Source organism: Lepus europaeus, chromosome 11, assembly GCF_033115175.1.
Source record: "Lepus europaeus isolate LE1 chromosome 11, mLepTim1.pri, whole genome shotgun sequence".
Lineage (NCBI taxonomy): Eukaryota > Metazoa > Chordata > Mammalia > Lagomorpha > Leporidae > Lepus > Lepus europaeus.
Window position 1 is genome coordinate 3144868 of NC_084837.1, and position 8169 is coordinate 3153036.

Sequence of the window (8169 nt, forward strand, 5' to 3'; positions counted from 1 at the left end):
TCCGGAAGCCGCCCCAGGGGCTCAGAAAATGACTGAGCCTTCCCAGCCTGCACCCTGGGATGGGGCGGCCACAAGGTCCCTGGATGGCTTCGGGCTCCCCCTGTTCTGCCTGGGGGCCCACGGGCCCTCTCACCTGCCGAAGCTCTTCCCCACGAACTCTGTCCCCAGCACGCTTTCCGTGCTCCCTTCTCCATGAATTTGCCTGATCTTTCTGCTCGGCTCCTCACTCAGAGCAGCCAGCACCTCCCGTGCTGCGCACAGCTGCGAGGCCCTTCCGCCCGCACACGACGGCCAGCGAGGCCCCTCCGTCAGACAAACCCGGGCACCGGCGTCACACTCCCCCTCCCCCACTGCCGATTTTCCTGCCAGACTTTCCTACCACAAGCCAGGCTACTCTTGAAGGCCGGCGTTTATTCTGGCTCGTGGTTCGGGAAGGCCACAGACCACAAGCCGAAGGGAACTGTGAGCGCATGGCGAGGACCGGCAAGGAGCGGCCTCACGGCCAGGTGGGGGCAGAGATGAGAACCCCCCTGGGCATCAGGCAGCTGAGCGGAACTTACTCGATGCTGGAAAGAAAAACTGGGGTGCAGACCCCCTACAGAGCGGCTGTGGTAGGCTGGGCGGGGACCTGGCACCAGGACCCCCCATCACCACAGCCGGGTGGGGTCACCAGGACCCCCCATAACCACAGCTGGGTGGGGTCACCAGGAACCCTCATAGCCACAGCCGGGTGGGGTCACCAGGAACCCCCATAGCCACAGCCGGGTGGGGTCACTGGGAACCCCCATAACCACAGCCTGGTGGGGTTACCAGGAACCCCCATAACCACGGCCGGGTGGGGTCACCAGGAGCCCCCATCACCACAGCCGGGTGGGGTCACCAAGACCCCCCATAACCACAGCCGGGTGGGGTCACTGGGAACCCCCATAGCCACAGCCGGGTGGGGTTACCAGGAACCCCCATAACCACGGCCGGGTGGGGTCACCAGGAGCCCCCATCACCACAGCCAGGTGGGGTCACCAAGAACCCCCATAGCCACAGCCGGGTGGGGTCACCAAGACCCCCCATAACCACAGCCGGGTGGGGTTACCAGGAACCCCCATAACCATGGCCGGGTGGGGTTACCAGGAGTCCCCATCACCACAGCCGGGTGGGGTCACTGGGAACCCCCATAGCCACAGCCGGGTGGGGTCACTGGGAACCCCCATAACCACAGCCGGGTGGGGTTACCAGGAACCCCCATAACCACGGCCGGGTGGGGTCACCAGGAGCCCCCATCACCACAGCCGGGTGGGGTCACTGGGAACCCCCTCATGCTCCATTAGCAAAGGAGAGGTGTTTAGATTGGGGGAGCTCCTGGCGTGGCTTTGCCCACCCCTCTCTTCCCGTGTCTCCCAGCAGAGCAGAGAGCTCTGGTTGGACAGGGATCCCACCTATTTCCTGAGTGACCAGGGTGCAGGGGTGCAGGGGTCCTGGGGGATGGGGGATCCTGCCCATGTACTGAGTGACCAGGGTGCAGGGGTCCTGGGGGGCGGGGGGTCCTGCCCATGTACTGAATGACCAGGGTACAGGGGTCCTGGGGGGCGGGGGGTCCTGCCCATGTACTGAGTGACCAGGGTGCAGGGTGCAGGGGAACTTTCTGAATGCATCGATTCCTCCTTCGTCCTCCATTTTTACAAACAGGACCTGCTGACTCGCCCCTGCGTTCCCAAACAGGACCTGCTGACTCGCCCCTGGGTTTCTGCACGCGGCAGGTCTGCCCCAGGGGAGTCTGGGAGAAGGGATCAGGTGAGCGAGAGGAGCCGGGGTTTTCTCCTCCACTCGAAGCTTTCCCGGAAAAGTGCGCTTGGTGATTTCCCGCCAGCTCTGAAGAGCGCCGTCAGATCACAGAGCTGACGTGGACACCCCACGGACGGCAACGGGCAGCGAGTCTCGCGGGGCCGGGTCTGTAGACTCTCCTCAGCCTTTCACACTTCCTCACCATGCCGTTTAATCTCCAGTGGCTCCGTCCTGCGCAGGACGGTGGACCCTTCGCTGCTCTGTCCACCCCGCACCCACCCCCACCCCACCAGAAGGAGCAGGGGGAGGGGCAGGATCAAGACCTCACCTCTGCCCGGCTCACCTCTGAGTTGAGAAGGTTCTAGCATGCAGCCAACAACCCAGTGGGACTGGAAACGCGAGGGCTGCGTCTGCCAGCTCCCCTCACCTGAGCACCTGCGCACCTGCACGAAGGCGCTCCCTGTGCCCGGCAGCACGCACACTTACTATTATATGTCAACTGAAACCTCACAAAACAGCATGTTTTAAAAATGTTTCTGGGGTGACGTTGTGCCATAATCAGCTAAGCCTCCACCTGTGGCACCAGCATCCCATATGGGCACCAGTTGGAGTCCTCTTCCAATCCAGCTCCCAGCTGGTAGCCTAGGAAAGTGGTGGAAGTCGGCCCAAGTGCTTGTGCTTGGGCCCTGCACCTGCCTGGGAGACCTGGAAGAAGTTCCTAGCTCCTGGCTTTGGATGGGCCCAGCTCCAGCCATTGTGGCCACTTGTGGAGTGAACCAGTGGATCAAGGTATCTATCTCTGTCATTCTTCCTCTCAAATAAATAATCTTAAAGAAAAAAAACAAACAAACACACACAGGGGCCGGCACCATGGCTCACTTGGTTAATCCTCTGCCTTTGGCGCCGGCATCCCATATGGGCACCGAGTTCTAGTCCCAGTTGCTCCTCTTCCAGTCCAGCTCTCTGCTGTGGCCCGGGAAGGCAGTGGAGGATGGCCCAGGTCCTTGGGCCCTGCTCCCGCATGGGAGACCAGGAGGAAGCACCTGGCTCCTGGCTTCAGATCGGTGTAGTGCCGGCCGTGGTGGCCATTTGGGGGGTGAACCAACAGAAAAAGGAAGACCTTTCTCTCTCTCTGTCTCTCTCTCTCTCACTGTCTAACTCTGCCTGTCAAAAAAACAAAAACCAGTTCCAGAAAGTCAGGAGCTGCCAGGAACTCAGGGAAGGGGGGGAGCTGGCAGAGGAGCTCAGCGGTCACTGGCAAGGCAGCCCCGTGTCAGCACAACTTTCCAAACCGTGGCCGACTCACAACCCCCGGGTGGAGCCCCGAGGGGAGCTGTGGGGGTGACAGTGACGTGTCCACGTGTCCGACAGCTGACACGTAGCCCCACGCTGATGGAGGAGCGGTGTGGGGGCGACAGGGACACTGGATATCTTCCCGCCATCCTCTCCACTTCACTGTGAGCCTTAAGCTGATCTGTAACATGGGAACGTAACAGCGCACGTCAAAGGAGCTCGCAGAGAGACCCCGCCGGGGGCTGAGGCCTTCCCTAGACACAGCCCTGCAAGGACCCTGGGCAAGAGCCACACAGGCGACCCAGCACCTCCGCTTCCTGAAATGACCCTCCTGTGCCTTCCTCTACCCCAAGCTGCCCTCCCACCCACGCCCAGCGGCCCCTGGCTCGGCCCCAGCTCCCTCCTGGCTCGCGTCTGGAACAGGAAAATGAGGAAAGTGAGTGGGCGGGAAGTGGCCGGCTGGAAGGTCTCCACTGTGCAGCTTCGTGCGCTCAGACGCCCCAGAAAGTAAACAAGCTAGAAAGAAAAACAACTCCTGGCCATCCCAGTGAACCAGCTGGCTCCCAGAACAAAAACAAAGAGCTCCCTGTTCTCTGAGAACCGAGCGCCCCCCGAGGAACGCGCTGCAGAGGCGCGGGGAGAGCCAGGGTCACACACGAGCCAAGCAGCAAAAAACCAGAGCCCGCGGTCCCTGTAGGCTGCAGCGGAGAGAAGCAGCGGCCCTGCGCCGGCTGGCATACAGCACCCAGGACAGCACCGGGCTGTGCGGCTAACACCGGCCCATCCGCACAAAGCCCGCAAACACAGAACCGCAGAGTCCCCTGCAGAACCAGAGCCAGAACCGCTCACGTGATGGGGTTCTGCCAACCCTCAGCCCTGTCCCACATCTCCACCTGGGACTGCTGCCCCAGGACTGTTAGCGGGCGAGCATCTCTTCTCCGGACAAAGGCCTGCGTGTGCATAGGAAAAGATGAGATTGTCACATGAAGCTGGGATTGAAGACAATACAGGAGGATTCTGCTGAGAAGTCCCAGGAGTCACACAGGTGTGCCCGCCGACACACCTGTGACAGCTGGTGTACACGCCGACATGCCTGTGACAGCTGGTGTTATCCTGACACACCTGTGACAGCTGGTGTGCATGCTGACACACCCGTGACAGCAGGTGTGCATGCTGACACGCCTGTGACAGCTGGTGTGTACCCTGACACACCTGTGACAGCTGGTGTTATCCTGACACACCTGTGACAGTGTGACAGCTGGTGTGCACGCTGACATGCCTGTGACAGCTGGTGTGCATGCCGACATGCCTGTGACAGCTGGTGTGCACGCCGACACGCCTGTGACAGCTGGTGTGCACACTGACATGCCTGTGATAGCTGGTGTGTACCCTGACACACCTGTGACAGCTGGTGTTATCCTGACACACCTGTGACAGCTGGTGTGCACGCTGACACGCCTGTGACAGCTGGTGTTATCCTGACACACCTGTGACAGCTGATGTTATCCTGACACGCCTGTGACAGCTGGTGTGCACGCTGACACGCCTGTGACAGCTGGTGTTATCCTGACACACCTGTGACAGCTGGTGTGCACACCGACATGCCTGTGACAGCTGGTGTTATCCTGACACACCTGTGACAGCTGGTGTGCACGCTGACACGCCCGTGACAGCAGGTGTGCATGCTGACACGCCTGTGACAGCTGGTGTGCACTCTGACATACCTGTGACAACTGGTGTGCCCACCGACATGCCCATGACAGCTGGTGTGTACCCTGACATGCCTGTGACAACTGGTGTGCATCCTGACATGCCTATGAGAGCTGGTGTGCACACTGACACTCCTGTGACAGCTGGTGTGCACACTGACATACCTGTGACAACTGGTATGCACACTGACATGCCTGTGACAGCTGGTATGCACACTGACATGCCCGTGACAGCTGGTATATACTCTGACACGCCTGTGACAGCTGGTATGCACACCAACACGCCTGTGACAGCTGGTGTGTACCCTGACATGCCTATGAGAGCTGGTGTGCACACTGACACTCCTGTGACAGCTGCTGTGTATCCTGACACGCCTGTGACAGCTGGTGTGCACACCGACATACCTGTGACAACTGGTGTGCCCACCGACATGCCTGTGACAGCTGGTATGCACACTGACATGCCCATGACAGCTGGTATATACTCTGACACGCCTGTGACAGCTGGTATGCACACCAACACGCCTGTGACAGCTGGTGTGTACCCTGACATGCCTGACATGCCCGTGACAGCTGGTGTGCATGCTGACATGCCCGTGACAGCTGGTGTGTATCTTGACACGCCTGTGACAGCTGGTGTGCACTCTGACATGCCTGTGACAGCTGGTGTGCACACTGGCACGCCTGTGACAACTGGCGTGCATCCTGACATGCCCGTGAGAGCTGGTGTGCACACGGACACGCCTTCTCTAAGCAGGATTTAAGGAACACCTGGAGCATTTCCCGTGATTCCTGGAAGGTCAGAGACTGATGAAGACAAAGGAATCGGAGCAGAGCCCTGAGGGTTCAGACTGATCCTCTAGCGCCTTACCTACACCTTCTCAATACCCCACCGGCACCGAGACCAAGGACGGTCACAGCCAGTTACAGGCAGCTGTTAGGAAAGGATTCCTTCTCCCTGTGCTCGTTCCTGCACAACCCGTCTCACCTGCTCGAGAGCCGCACGGTGGAGACAGATTTCCCTAGCAGGCTGCGTCCCAGCGGCCCCAACCCAAATTCCACACCGTCGCACGTGCACCTCGAGCCACGTTCTTTTGTAAATTTTGTTATCTTCCCTTTACTTGAAAGGCAGAGGCAGGCAGAGCGCTTCCACCCAGACCCCCACAGCAGGGGAAGCCGTGTCCCACGTGGCCGGCAGGGAGCCGGGTGCTGAGCCGGCACCGCCTGCCTCCCAGGGTGTGTGCCAGCCGCACGAGGGAGCCCAGGACTCCACACGCGAGTGTCCCAAGGGGGATCCTGGCCGCTGCCCCACAGGACCCCCCCCCCCAGCAACACTCTCCAGCTCCAGGGAATTGATGCTCAGCCTTTAGAGTCCCCGCCCATAAGGTACCCGGGGTTTATTTGCCTTCTCCTTGGGAAAAGTCAACGATTCTCCCGCGAGTTTTCCTCTGGGTAAGAGGCGTTTTGCGGGCCTGACTCAACGCAGAAACGGGAACGAGCCTGGATAGCGAGGCCCGGTGCTGCCCTTTCTCCCCGCTGCTTCACGTCCCTTCCTACAAAGTCCCGACACGTTTCTGCCCCCACGGAGCTGCCATCCGTACAGATCACTGATGCTCCAGAGCAAGTGGAGAAAAAGACACCGAAGCATTTCTGGTGGAAGACGGAGAAGCGGGACTTCGGGCACAGCTGGGACCCTCACCCACGCAAGGACAGAATTACCGCGGGACGGGCACAGGTCCTGGGATCCGCCCATTCTAATGGGCAACAGAGGCAGGGGATGGAGGCGGCCAGCAGACGGGCAGAACTGCAGAGAATTAAGACCTCGCCCCGCAGTGAGAGACTGGGAACCTGCCCCGCCACGTTCGCCAGTCAACTTGGCGCAAACCGAGGGCCGAGATGGCAGAAGTCGGGACCAGAGAGATTGCCTAGTGAAAGGCCGATCATGCCGGTTTGTAAGCAGGGCGGGGAGCAGCACGCTGTAAAAGGCTGAAGAATTTGCCCGTGTGGTGGCCGAGAGCTTCCGGCTCGCACAGGAAACGGCACCGTCTCCCATGGGCAGCACGGGCCGGGCGCCGGCTCTGCAGGTTTGGGACTTGACGTTGGCGATTTCGTGGGACCTGGGGGAAGTGTGCGGTGAGCGAGCAGCAGCTGGGGTGGAATCTTGGGGTGAAGGGGAGCATGCACCCTCCCTGGGCGCAGCAGGGGAGCACAGGGGGCGCTGGGGCTGGGGCTGGGGCTGGCAGCAGACCCCTGCCCCGAGATGTCACTGCCCCAGGCAGCCACAGTTGCCGAAGGAGGGCGGTGGCTCTCGCGCCAGCCCCATAGCCCAACCTTAGCACAAGCTCTCCCTCCCCCGTCACTCAGCCCCACCGATGCAATGAGTTTTTGTCTAATTCTGCAGATTTCGTGTGTTTAAGCAAAGGCCACTCTCGGGACAGCGGCTGGGTGCCGCCCTCTGCCTCCGATGCGGCGGTGCTGACTGGTGCCAGTTTCGATCTTCTGTCCAAAACGCCTCGGCAGCACCCCCAGCGGCAGTGCGTTGGCTCTGTGTGCCCGTCGGTCGGCCCGTAGAGAGCGCCTCGGCTGCCTGGCTCCCAAGCCAGCTCCGCCCCAGGAGTGAGTGACGGCCAGGGCCCGAAGAGCTCAACGCCATGGTTTCTCTCCTGCCTTTGTGGGACGGTCCCACCTCGAGAGCACCCCGATTACAGCCATGGGGACGTCCTTACACCAGGCGTGACGGAACGGAGGTCTGTGGATGCCGCCCACCCTTTTCACACCCGAGAACTGGGCAAGGGGGAGGGGAGCAAGCCGGCCCCGTGCTCCTGCCTCCGCTGAACACAGAGAGCAGGCATGGTCGTGCCGAGATGCTGCCGAGGACTGAATAGTGCCATGCGTGGCACGGCGCGGACACAGGGCGCGCGGAAGCTGTCACTGCTCCCTGAGGGCCGTCTGCCTGCTCTGCAGGAGAGAAAGTTTATCGTTTTCGTTAAAGGCAAACTGGCCAGTATTTCTTGAGCCTCCTGTGCGTGCACGTGTTTGCTAAGCACTCTGGTGACTAAATCGTCTCCCTTCATCTTCCCGGGAAGCCTGTGCAGTGCCCACTTCACAGGGAAACAGACCGGAAGCCAAATGGATACCCCACAGCCGGGCAGTGCACCTGCTCGCCGCGAGATCCTCAGGGGTGCCGGCTGCGGCTCACCCCGGCGCCACGTGGAGCTGCTCCTGGCCCTCCTCACCCAAGGGTGGCAGTGGCAAGTTCCAGGCAGGAGGAGCGAAGGGAGGAAGAGAAACCGGAGCACAAGGAGAGGCTGCAATGGAGCCCCAGCCCCAGCCCCCAGCCCCCAGCCCCCAGCCATCATCATGTTCACTTCCAAGGAGACACTGTGGT